Source organism: Carassius auratus, chromosome 43 (assembly GCF_003368295.1).
Source record: "Carassius auratus strain Wakin chromosome 43, ASM336829v1, whole genome shotgun sequence".
NCBI lineage: Eukaryota > Metazoa > Chordata > Actinopteri > Cypriniformes > Cyprinidae > Carassius > Carassius auratus.
In genome coordinates this window covers 16,966,480-16,980,380 of record NC_039285.1, presented here as the reverse complement: position 1 = coordinate 16,980,380, position 13,901 = coordinate 16,966,480, and the positions used below count along the sequence as shown (strand labels likewise).

Sequence of the window (13,901 nt, the reverse complement as noted above, 5' to 3'; positions counted from 1 at the left end):
TAGTAATTACGTTGATCCAACATAATGTTTTAAGTAAGGTGAATAAGTCTTTAGGCCACAGTAAAATGCATTTCTAAGTAACATGAACTTAATAATTAAGTTGAGCCCTGACCTTTAATAAAGACACTTTCCTGTGTTTTCCAGGAGGGAATTTTTTGAATATCTGAGGAAGATAAGGATGGTGTGTGTGTTTGTTTGTTTGAGGGTGCCTTAGAAGATGATGAACACATTCTGAAAGGTTAATAGATTTATTTTAGATTTATTTGTTTAGCACTAAATCCTTAGTGCAAACAGCATCATTTGTAGGCTACATTCTCCTAAGACACAAAACGTATCCAGAAGCTTTGAGGAGGAACAGTGTTATAAAATTAAGTAAAACCCTGTGCATGAATCACCATCCTTTGACTTCTACACATAAAAATTATCAAAAAATTATAGGTGGCTGTACATTCAAGGCACTAATTTCAACATCAAATGAGCAAAGCTTCTTTCAATAAACTTTGGCAGTACTTACATCATTATCTCTTCTCTCATCAATATAAGACTGCTCATACTCCTGACTAACTCCAGGAAAAATATCCAGCCAAAGAAAGCATCGATGATGGCAATCTTCATCACATGTATCGCAAAGTCTGCGACGAGCTCCTCCACATCCTTGCAGAATAGATTAAAAGATGTTAGGATGTATAAAATACATGGCTCAAGCTCTTCAGGGTGACGTGCATAAGGGAATGAAGGGTGACTATGTACTTCAAAGCCTAACCCACAGGAGGCTGGTGCACGGGATTGAAATGGCCATATCTCCACATGGAAAGCCTACAGAGACATCCAGTTCAAACAAAAGTAAACTCAATTACTTATGCGGTACTGTTTGAAAAGGCCCTCCTCCTGCTCGCCAAGATAGACTATAAGGCAGCGAATGGGAATTTCTCTCCACCTTTCAACTGTGTTGTCCTGATTCATGGAAAAAATAGATCAGGTGTTCAATAAAAATCAAATGCAAGTGTAAACCAAATCATGACAATTTGAAAAAAAAAGAGTGTTAGTTAGGCACCTAAGTAGGGAGATAAATTAAGTAAAATATAAGGTCAAATATAAGTGAGGTCAAAATATAAATATAATGTAGGATCTAGAAAAAATCTTATCGTAATTAAACCAGAAAAATGTAAAGTAAATGAACAAAAACAATTGTTAAAGTTTGGGCTCATAAATATTAGATCACTCGCACCAAAAGCAGTTATTGTAAATGAAATGATCACAGATAATAGTTTTGATTTACTCTGCTTGACTGAAACCTGGCTAAAACCAAATGATTATTTTGGTCTAAATGAGTCTACTCCACCAAACTACTGTTATAAGCATGAGCCCCGTCAGACTGGTCGTGGCGGGGGTGTTGCAACAATATATAGTGATATTCTCAATGTTACCCAGAAAACAGGATACAGGTTTAACTCTTTTGAAATACTTCTGCTAAATGTTACTCTGTCAGACATGCAAAAGAAATCTAATGTATCTCTTGCTCTGGCTACTGTGTATAGACCACCAGGGCCGTATACAGAATTCCTGAAAGAATTTGCAGATTTCCTCTCAGACCTTCTAGTTACAGTTGATAAGGCGCTAATCATGGGAGATTTTAATGTTCACGTTGATAATGCAAATGATACATTAGGACTTGCGTTTACTGACCTAATAAACTCCTTTGGAGTCAAGCGAAATGTCACCGGGCCCACTCATCGTTTTAATCATACACTAGATTTAATTATATCGCATGGAATCGATCTTACTACTATAGATATTGTACCTCAAAGTGATGATATTACAGACCATTTCCTTGTATCGTGCATGCTGCGTATAACTGATATTAACTATATGTCGCAGCGTTACCGTCTGGGCAGAACTATTGTTCCAGCCACCAAAGAAAGATTCGCAAATAACCTGCCTGATCTATCTCAACTGCTAATTGTACCCAAAAATACACACGAATTAGACGAAATTACTGACAACATGGGCACTATTTTCTCTAATACATTAGAAGCTGTTGCCCCAATCAAATTGAAAAAAGTTAGAGAAAAACGTACTGTACCATGGTATAACAGTAATACTCACTCTCTCAAGAAATTAACTCGTAGTCTTGAACGCAAATGGAGAAAAACTAACTTAGAAGTTTTTAGAATTGCATGGAAAAACAGTATGTCCAGCTATAGACAGGCTCTAAAAACTGCTAGGGCAGAGCATATACACAAACTCATTGAAAATAACCAAAACAATCCTAGGTTTTTATTTAGCACAGTGGCTAAGTTAACAAATTACCAGATGCCACCTGATTCAAATATTCCACCAACGTTAAATAGTAATGACTTTATGAATTTCTTCACTGATAAAATAGATAACATTAGAAATACAATAGCGAATGTAGATTCTACAGCGTCTAACACTTCAGTTTCATCCATCGCACCCAAAGATAAACTGCAGCGCTTTACAACCATAGGACAGGAAGAGCTAAATAAACTTATCACTGTATCTAAACCAACAACATGTTTATTAGATCCTGTACCCACTAAATTACTGAAAGAGCTGTTACCTGTAGCAGAAGAAACGCTTCTCAATATCATAAACTCGTCGTTAACTTTAGGACACGTCCCAAAACCATTCAAGCTGGCGGTTATCAAGCCTCTTATTAAGAAACCAAAACTAGATCCTAGTGTACTGGCAAATTATAGGCCTATTTCAAATCTTCCATTTATGTCTAAAATTTTAGAGAAAGTTGTGTCTGCTCAATTGAGCACCTTCCTGCATAAAAATGATATGTATGAAGAATTTCAGTCAGGTTTTAGGCCCCACCATAGCACAGAAACTGCACTTGTTAAAATTACAAATGACCTGCTCCTTGCGTCAGACCAAGGCTGCATCTCATTTCTAGTCTTACTTGATCTTAGTGCTGCGTTCGACACCATAGATCATGACATACTCATAGATCGATTACAAAACTATACAGGTATTCAAGGGCAGGCTCTAAGATGGTTTAGATCCTACCTGTCCGATCGCTACCATTTTGTTTACTTAAATGGGGAGTCATCTCATTTATCATCAGTAAAATATGGAGTGCCACAAGGATCCGTCCTAGGTCCCCTTCTATTTTCAATATATATGTTGCCCCTTGGTAATATTATTAGAAAATACGGAATTAGCTTCCACTGTTATGCTGATGATACTCAGCTATATATCTCAACGAGACCAGATGAAACTTCCCAATTATCTAAGCTAACAGAGTGTGTTAAAAATGTAAAAGATTGGATGACACACAATTTTCTCCAATTAAATTCGGATAAGACAGAGATATTAATTATTGGACCAAAAAACACTACACAGAATCTTGTAGATTACAATCTGCAACTAGACGGATGTACGGGGAAGTCGTGGCCTAATGGTTAGAGGGTTGGACTCCCAATCGAAGGGTTGTGAGTTCTAGTCTCGGGCCGGACGGAATTGTGGGTGGGGGGAGTGCATGAACAGCTCTCTCTCCACCTTCAATACCACGACTTAGGTGCCCTTGAGCAAGGCATCGAACCCCCAACTGCTCCCCGGGCGCCGCAGCATAAATGGCTGCCCACTGCTCTGGGTGTGTGCTCACAGTGTGTGTGTGTGTTCACTGCTCTGTGTGTGTGCATTTCGGATGGGTTAAATGCAGAGCACAAATTCTGAGTATGGGTCACCATACTTGGCTGAATGTCACTTCACTTTCACTTTCACTTTACTGTTACTTCCTCTACAGTCAGAAATCTGGGTGTTATATTAGACAGCAATTTGTCTTTTGAAAATCATATTTCCAATGTTACAAAAACTGCATTCTTCCATCTTAGAAACATTGCCAAGCTACGAAACATGTTATCTGTTTCTGATGCAGAAAAGCTAGTTCATGCATTCATGACCTCTAGACTGGACTATTGTAATGCACTACTAGGTGGTTGTCCTGCTTCTTCAATAAACAAGCTACAGGTCGTCCAAAATGCAGCAGCTAGAGTCCTTATGAGGTCAAGAAAATATGATCATATTACCCCAATTTTACAGTCTCTGCACTGGCTACCTATTAAGTTCCGTATCAGTTACAAATTATCATTACTATACTATACTATAAGGCCCTAAATGGTTTAGCTCCAGCGTACCTAACTAGCCTTCTACCACGCTACAACCCATCACGCACCCTAAGGTCACAAAACGCTGGACTTTTGGTCGTTCCTAGGATAGCAAAGTCCACTAAAGGAGGTAGAGCTTTCTCACATTTGGCTCCCAAACTCTGGAATAGCCTTCCTGATAATGTTCGGGGTTCAGACACACTCTCTCTGTTTAAATCTAGATTAAAAACACATCTCTTTCGCCAAGCATTCGAATAATGTTTCTTTTTAATTGTGAGTGTAGTTGCATCTGTTCAAAGTTGCATTTTTATTCATTAGCTTGGGTTAAACTAATTTTACTTTGTTGGATCAGCAGCTATGCTAATGATGTCTGTATTTTGTTTCTATGTTTCGCCACGGGATTTACATCCCGTGGTAACTAGGATTTAAACAAGCTCCAGTCTGGATCCAGAACACCTGAGAAGAGATGATGCTGACCCTCAGAGGACCCCAGATGATGCTAACCTTGAATCAACAAACAGAACTAACAATTATTGCTAAATGTGTGACTGAATCATATAATAACTTAATAATATTGATAGTTCATCGTCTAGCTGACTACGTCTTGTATTATTATTATTATTTTTTCTAAAAATCCTGTCAAATGTGCACAAACTACTAGCTACTGCTAAATATTGTAGAAACATAATTTTCTGTAAAGTTGCTTTGTAACGATTTATTTTGTAAAAAGCGCTATACAAATAAACTTGAATTGAATTGAATTAAAATGATTCAAGGAGGTGTGTGTGTGAGCACAACTGATTTATTCACTATGGATCTGAATTACAAAAGTTAAGTGTTAATGTTTCTGTCTCACCCCGTACTTCTTCACGTTTTCTTTAGGACTGGATCACGGCAGAAAGCCACGCCTACACACACAACCGTATTTTCAATTTCACTTGTGAGTCTTCAATACAGTAACTAAATAAGTTTCACCTGTGTCATCGTCACTAACTGTAGATGGACTCTGACCGCTCCTCACCTCAGGGGAAGGAGAAGGTGATGTCTAGTTTGTCCTGAGAGGCTGACCAAGTCTCAACTTGAACCCCTTGGGACATGACACCAGGATACAAGGAGAAGATGAAGGCGAGTTTTTTGTCCTTGCAAGGCACACGGCAAAGTGACTGAAGACATGCACTGTAAAAAAATATCTGATCAAAAAGATATGATAACTTATATATGTCATTAAATCAGACATTTAGAAATTTCAACTCAAATGTTTGAGTTTTCAATCTTTCAATTTAGGTTCATAAGTTACTTCAATGAATCACACATTCCAGGTGCTTGAATGAACTTGCCATTTTAAAAATGAGTGGGGTACAAGTTTTTGGCATGTTGCAGATTGATTGGAGGACAGCTCTTTGCGCATGTGCGGGGAACTACCGACGAAGCCAGGCCTCGAGACGAACAAGTTTACCCGCCAGCAAGTAGTCAAACTTCAGTCATCCGGGTGCCTCATTTTTCCGAGTTGGTGTGAACAAGTTCGCTATTGGTAAGTGTTCGTGTTTTGTAGATATTAAGAAAGTGCGTTGATACAACTGTTAATGTTAGCTAGAACACGTTTGCTAGCAGTTCAGTCTTTTAGTTCAGTCAGAGACGGTTGATAAAGCTTTATCTGAGACGATACCAGTTTTCATTGTAGAAAACACCATTTCTGATAGACCATATGTCAAGGCCAAATACACTAACATTAAAAATTTTGGGATCAGTCTGATTTTTTTATGTTTTTAAAAGAAGTAATAATGTTATCTCCTGCTCACCAAGCCTGCATTTAGTAGATTAAAAATACAAACAAAAACAGTTATATTGTGAAATATTATTCCAATTTAAAACAGCTGTTTTTAATATATTTTAAACTGTAAATTAGTCTTGTGATCAAAACTGAATTTTCAGCATCATTAGTCCAGTCTTCAGTGTCACATGACCCTTCAGAAATTATTTATGACTGATCAATGTTTAAAACAGTTGTGTGTTTGATGAATAAAAAGTTTCAAAAGAACAGCATTTATCTGAAATCTAAAGCTTTTGTATCATTAAACACTACTGTTTAAAAGTTTTGGGCCAGTAAGAATTTGTATTTTATTTTGGGGGGAAAATTGCAATTCCTGCAATCGTGGTCACCGCCGTGCCTCAGCAGCAGTGCGCCGCACCAGCAAGATTGCATGCGCATTCACACACTCCTCGGAGCGTACCCGGCGAGATAGCATGCAGCAGCAGCATGCTCTGTATCAGAGGGCGAAGAAACCACAGCGTGGGCTTCCAAGCCTCGGGAATGAGCTCTAGATCTAGTGAACATGGGTGGAGATAGGATTACCTGTCTCCAACCCTTCACCAGTTCATGTGCGATTCCCAAGAATGAATGCCATGCCTTAGCAGCAGCGCGACTGCAATAGCAAGATTGCATGCACGGACACACTCCTAGGAGCGTGCCTGGCTGGAGTGCTTAACAGCGAAAAAAACACAATCAGCCCCCCTGAGAGCCAATTGCACGAGATCCACTCTTCATTAATGCTGCTTATTATAATATTAGGTATAATATGCTTGTGTAGCTGGTGCTTGTGCGACTGGTGAGCTCATCGACGCCTTCAACATCAATCTCCTCAGAGAAAGACAGGAGCGCGTCGCGCCCTCTCATCGGGGAGGAAGTACCGCAAAAGGCTTCCACACCCCCGAGAGCGGGCGCCAGATCTGGTGGTTAAGGAAGAAGATAGGGGCTTGTCCGTCTTACATTCCTTCCAGCAGATCCGAAAGCGAAACCCGTGAGCACAAACACCACTCCGCCACGGCGAAAGCGGGGCTGGCACCGCGAGAAATGCAAGTGAAGGCTCCCTCCTCAAAGAGAGCCTTCTGAGAGTGAAGCAAAACGCACACATCGCAGCCGTCAACTCCCTCGAGAGCTGACATTGTGCGCTTCACTCTCAAGCAGACTACAAACAAGCTGCGTGTGTCTCTAACTTTTTTTTCTATGGCAGGGAAAACACACAGCCCGAACGCTGCCTGCTCTCGCCATAAACTTCTTTTGATTGAAGCTTTGACAGTGGAGTTTATCAGTGGACAAAAGACTCTAAATAAGACACACAAACAGCGACTGACACACACACAGAGCACTTGCTGAAAACAGAAGGCTGATTGCCGACTTCGCGCTACATCTAGATTAGCCTCGACCTTTTCTGCTCACAGAAGCCGATATCATCAGTCTTCTACATAAAATAATTTCAAACCTGAACTTATTATTCATTGTCAAAGTCAAGTTTCTGTCAATGATGAACAGAATAGCTTTGATTTAGAGTCGCCAGATTTCAGTGACTGAACCTGACTCTCAGCCTACACAAAAGTCAGAATTGCTTCCCTTTTCCTTCAATTGCAAGCTGTCCTTCATGTGTCAAAGTCTGCAATTCAAGAAATTGTGGATGATTTGTCTGATATTGGAAAATGTGCTGGACAAATAACTAGGGAGTCAATTGAGAATGTTTTGGAGAAGCATAACTGCGAATCTGAGGAATGTTTGACATCCTTGACCGAACTATTTCAAAGTGCTAACCTCCCTAATTTACTTTCAAGAGAAGGATCTTTAGGCACAGACTACAAAAGACAGTTAAATTACAAAAATAACTTGTCATTGAACCTGTCGAAAATCTTTTGAACAGACAAGTTTCATACTGTTATCTATATCCCTATTCTAAAGTTACTTTCAGATCTTCTTAAAAAAGAAGAGGTACTGCAAGCCCTTGGGAAAAATAAACCTGTTGAACAGTCTGGCTACTACAAGTCTTTTCTAAATGGTGAATTATATAAATCGAATGGAATCCTCTCAGGTCAAGAACTAAGTGTAGCTATTACTTTGTATATTGATGACTTTGAAATCTGCAATCCCTTGGGCACATCAAAAAAAGTCTGTGGTGTGTATTGGGTTATTGGCAATTTACACACTAGATACAAGTCAGCATTGTCATCAATCTACCTTGCTTTACTGTGCAAGGCTGAGCATTTTGTGGTTATGATCGTGTTTTGAAGCCACTGATTTAAGATATTAAAATGTCTTGAAACAGTAGGTGTGTTCGTAGAGAAACTAGGGTGTAATGTTAAAGGCAACATCTTGTTCGTTGCTGCTGACAACTTGGCAGCACATTCCTTAAGTGGACTCCAAGAGTCTTTAAGTGTTAAGAAGTTTTGTAGGTTTGTCTAGCTAGTCGTCAAGACATACAAACGTGTGATGTTAGAACTGGGAACTTTGTTTTGAGGTCACCAGAATCATTTGATGAAGCTGCAAGTGTCTTGAAGCAGAGGGACCTTGCATCTGTTGATGGTGTGTTATGAGACTGCCCTCTCAACAGCCTGACAGGTTTTCACACATAGACAGGCTTTCCACCTGATTTTTACACAATGTGCTGGAAGGGATTGTGCCTGTAGAACTAAGCCAGTGCCTTGCAGATATGATTTCAAAGAAGTATTTCACATTAGAAGAGCTTAATAGTGAAATACAGAGCTTTCCTTTTAAATTCTCAGAAAATACAAATTGTCCTCAGAAAATTCCTTTAATTATTCAAAAGAGTGGAACTGTAGGTGGCAACGGCCACGAAAATTGGAATCTTATGCGTTTCCTTACCCTCATCATCAGCCACCGTGTTCCAGAAGGGTATCAAACATGGGAAGTAATCCTTGAGCTGAAAGATTTGGTTGAGCTCTTAGTGACTCCATATCACACTAAAGACTCACTGTGTTATTTGCAGACCAAAATATTGGATCATAGACAGTTACTACTGACAGTTTTCCCGGATTACAAATTGTGCCCCAAACATCACTTTATTGAACATTATCCTTGCCTTATTAAAAGATATGGATGCTTAATAGAGTGTTAGACAATCACATTTGAGACTAAGCATTCTTTCTTTAAGAACGTAGTGTGTGATGCCAATAACTTAAAAAAAATTCTGCTTACCCTTGCCTCAAGACACCAATTTATGTTGGCATATTATCTTGAAATGCCCAGCATTTTCAAGCCTGAGATTGAGACAGCAAAAGTGACTGATGTTTGCCTGGGAGTCTTAGATGGTGGTCTTAGACAAGCAATCTTGAATAGATTCAGTGATGCCAGTTGGACCGACCCCTAAAGTCTTCTTAAATGGAACACAGTATTCAAAGGGAATGATACTTTCTGTTGGAAGTACAAGTGGACTACCCAACTTTGGAAATATGCATTGTGCTGGCTGGTCATGAGTTACCATCTTGTGTAGAAAAGTCCTGCTGAGTGTCTCTTGGTGAAACCCGCGTATCTCAATGACTACATGCCACTTGTGTCATACCTTGTCCAGGGTCACCTGTTAACCACTCCTAGAATATTCTTGCTGAATAAAGGCTGTTGTAAGTTTGTGTTTTTCTACCCTGATGTAGAATAATTAAACATCTTGCAATGTTTCCTAAATCTCTTGGAGCAACCCAGGTGTTGGCTGTCCTGCAAATTAAAATTTAACAGCCTGATCCAAAAGAATTAACCCTCTTGAAGTGTTTTCCAAATATTTTCAGTAGTAACCATTTTTGTATGTATATGAATTAAACCGTTTTTCTTTTCAAATTTCAGGCAGAATCCACGATGCTGCTGCGAGTTATCCTCTCTGAGACGGGAAATCAGGCGCATTTCCATCTAAATCACCCCCCGAAGTGTTGATGCACTGTGCCAGGTATTGCGTGCAAACCTTGGCCTGAGAGGTGGATTTATTTTACAATTTGAGGACCCTGCGTTCAAGGATCAGCTGACCAATTTGACGACATCCGAGACCTTCCTGAGGAGAGAGCAACATTGAAAGTTTTGTTCACAGCTGATGCAGCTTGCTCTGATTCCACATTGGATACAGCCAGCCTACCATCTCTCAGTAGTGGGGAATCTGACTCCCAGCACTGGCCTGAGCCCTTCCCGATTCCAGAGTTCTCACATGATGTTGAACTCACGCTGCAAGAAGCAAATGGAATATATGCAAAAGATGTATTTGTACTGGCGATTCCCAAAGGTATGAAAACTGATATACTGGATATAACTGATATACTGGACACACTTGCAGATTAGTCCTTATCCTGAGAGGCAACACTATAAGATTTGCCAAAGCACTTGTAGAGAAGCATCCCAGTCTAAAAGAGCCAAGGTCTGGAAATGGTTGGAATGGCTGGTTCCACAGCCTGAAGTTTAAGCTTGGAAACTATCGACAGAAGTTAAGTGCAGCTGGATCCCCAGAGGTAAGGATCAACAAAGGAAAAGGAGAAGAAGCCAAGGGACCACGTTTGAAGAAGTCAAAGAAGGGCAAGGTCCACTACTGCCCAGGTCCCCCTGAAGGACTAAGTGATGAAGACATGGAAGAAAATCGGAGGATGATGGATGTATATCACACATACACATCATACCTGTCTAATATTACTGCATGCATACCTGCTTATATTATACTAACTACCTACACTTTGCTTTTGTGTCTGTAAAGCTTAATATTTTGTCTTAGTATATGTCATTTGTGCTTGTGCTGTCCAATTCAGGTGGAAGTGCTGAAAAAAGACCCAGATCACCACCAGATACAGTAGATGAGCTGATGTCTGCCACGTTCTCCAAGTGCAGAAATGAGATCGTAGGGGATCAACCTCTCATTGGGGATGTCATAGCTAGATGGCCGGCCATGTTCTGTGAAAGACAAGTATTACAATAGACAACACTCAGCCTAAGATTAATCACTTAATCCAGTGAATGGATATCAATGTATGAGCTTCTGTCCTGGAAGTACTAGAGAGATGTCTGATACTGTACTGTGGTCCATTCAGAGATTATTTTTTAGTCTGAATTGTGACGTGAATGTGCATGCAGATAAGTGAGAGAATTGTGTTTAGTATTACTGAGTGGATTAAAGCCTTTGACAACAGACAACCATAGTTTATTAAATTGTGACACTATGCTTTGAAAATCTTTTCTCTAATTTCTTAACCTTTTTTTTTTTGTCTCAGGTTTGGGCAGAGTTCTAAAGAGTCGTAAGCACAAACCTTCTCGAGTCGTTCCTCAACGGACTTGATGACCTGGCACCAAGGCTGCTGGAAGTGTATGAAGCTGCGACCAAGTTGGAAAAGAAACCTGCTCTGAAAGCCATTTTGGACTTTCTGAAGGAAGACGTGAGTAGACGAGCTGAGAATTGTAAAATTGGGCACCAGATGTTTGCAATAAAACTCTACACTGCTTATTTTTGTTTTGTAGTTCACAAACGAAAGGAGAAGGACTGCTGCTCAGCTGGGTCTGCCACACTACCTAAAAGAAGAGCCATCAGACATCATCAGGATGTGTGACATAAGACATGTTCCTCGACGGACTTGATGGCCTGTCACCAAGGCTGCTGGAAGTGTACAAAGCTGCGACAAAGTTGGCAAAGGAGCCTGCACTGAAAGCCATTTTGGACTTTCTGAAGAAAGACGCGAGTAGACGAGCTGAGAATTGTACAATTGGGCACCAGATGTTTGCAAAAAAATCTCTACACTGCTTATTTTTGTTTTGTAGGACACAAACGAAAGGAGAAGGACTGCTGCTCTGCTGGGTCTGCCACACTACCTAAAAGAAGAGCCATCAGACATCATCAGGATGTGTGACGTAAGACATTTTTCTGTCATGCATAACAGCCCATATACGAACGCACCCACCCACATATACACTTTAGCACGCACACACACACACACACACACACACACACACACAACCTTTAACACAGAGATTGGTTTAGACTCATGGGTGTTGATAAAGTCCTGTGGCAGCAAAATAGTTATGATGCAGGGAGGAGTGAGGGGCAGAATAGTGATGGGGAGGACTAGGGTTGAGTGGAATAGTGGTGATGGGAGGAGGGACAAGGAGGAGGAGATAGGAGGAGGAGGTAAAATGATGTTGGTGGAGGAGAAAGGAGGGGTACAATAGTAATGGGGAGAGGACCCAGTGAAACATACATTTGCCCAGATCTGAGAAAACACTAAGTTTTCACCCTCACAGTAACCTTCCAACATTGCACCTACAAACAAGTAAAGACACAGCTGAAAGCCCAAGAAGAATATTTTATTAGCCTGAAAAAAAGGTTTATGATCAATGAGACTTAAGTAGCTTTGCAGAGCATGTACTTCTTGACCCAAACATTCACACAATTTTTTTCTGCTTTTTAAGGCCCATGGTGAGACTCTGGCTGCAGCCATGGAAGGGATGCAACTTGGCCTGTTGATAGGCTATGAAGGTGACAACCAGGATGCCTTTCCACATGAGGTCTTCAATGTTCAATGTGGCAGTTGTGGTTGAGTTCACTGTTGTGCTTCACAACTTCAAGGATGTGCCATCCAGCTTTGCCATGCTTTTGGGGATCATCTACTGCATTAACCTTGAGTATCCACAAGCCATGAAGTATTCCTTTGAGTTCCATCAGAGGGTAGTGATGAAGATCAAACCAGATCAAGCCTCTACAATAGTCCACGTTATCGGAAACAAGCTCCTGAGGTATAATTTGTAAACCATGTCCATGCCCCACCCGAGAATCGTATTGGAATTCTTTTTTTTTTTTTTTTTCTGTTGACATGCAAACCAAATTTGATACATTTACTTTTGTTGGACTGAATACATTTAATGCTGAATATTGTTCAAATAATGGGGTCAACGTATACTGTATTAAAGTTTCAAATATTTGAAAACAACCAGCTGCAGTCTGAAGTTTTAGTTTGTGTATTGGGTTCAGCATAGCTTTTTGTATAAGTCAGCTGGATCTGTGCTATTAATGTTAAAAGGTTTTTAAATGTTTATTTTTAAAAACTGTTCAGTATTTCAGTGTTGTGTAAGGAAAAAAGCTAATGCTTTTAAGGGAATGTATTTTCTATTGGGTGAATATGCAGGGCCGTTTGAAGGAATTTGGGGGCCCCAAGCAAAATGGACATAGAGGCCCCCCGCACGCATGCAAAGCCTACAGTAACCACAGCATAGCCATACAGTTTAAGTTCACCCACAGTTTATATAAATAAAAAAAGGTTTACAGTACAAATATTGCTTGAAAAAAATAGTTTGGTGGGAATTCAATAGTGATTTGCACTGTTTTTTTCTAATAATATGACAGCACACACTTATCAGTTTAAACTCTGGGCTGTGCAGGATATCAGCTATAATTATAGAGCTTGTGGTACCTTGGCTATATAGAGGAAACATCAGCACTGAGAACTGATGCATCTGTTGATGTTGAGGATTAAGTTTATGGTTTAGCTGAAAAAAAAAAAAAAAAAAAAATCAGAAATTACCTGTGAAGTACATTTTACCATTTTACTGTTAGCATATTGAAAGAGGTCACTATTAACAGCTCAGGGGTGCGTTTCCCAAAACCATAGTTGCTAACTAAGTTAGAGGGTAGACACTTTATAATAACAATCATTAATAGATGGTAAATTGATAGTTAATTAATATTTAGTTAATTGTCATATAACTGTTAGCAAACAGTATTTTTACTTATTATAAAGTTTACCGAAAACTTAAAGATATGTTAGCATTTCCATATTTTGATATTAGAAGGGAAGGGATGCAGGCAGCTGCTTTCACTACCAATGCTTAAAAACATCCCAAGCTAATGTTTGATGCACATAATTTATTGTGTGGTTGTCCTAACCACCATTTGGTAAATAGATTATTAGTAATCGGATAAAATGTGTTTTTGCTTAATTAAAGTGCAATATTAATTATGCAAGAGAACATAAGAC

The 13,901-nt window shown here is 39.7% G+C and overlaps 1 long non-coding RNA gene across 1 annotated transcript; it reads left to right on the top strand.

Moving 5' to 3' along the window:
- The first annotated feature begins 5,519 nt into the window (after positions 1-5,519).
- Positions 5,520-13,222, top strand: LOC113061280 (uncharacterized). The gene is made up of 6 exons (XR_003278340.1): positions 5,520-5,664; positions 9,751-10,541; positions 10,692-10,846; positions 11,151-11,312; positions 11,395-11,781; positions 12,340-13,222. It is a non-coding gene; the product is annotated as an uncharacterized LOC113061280 (long non-coding RNA).
- Positions 13,223-13,901: the final 679 nt, after the last annotated feature.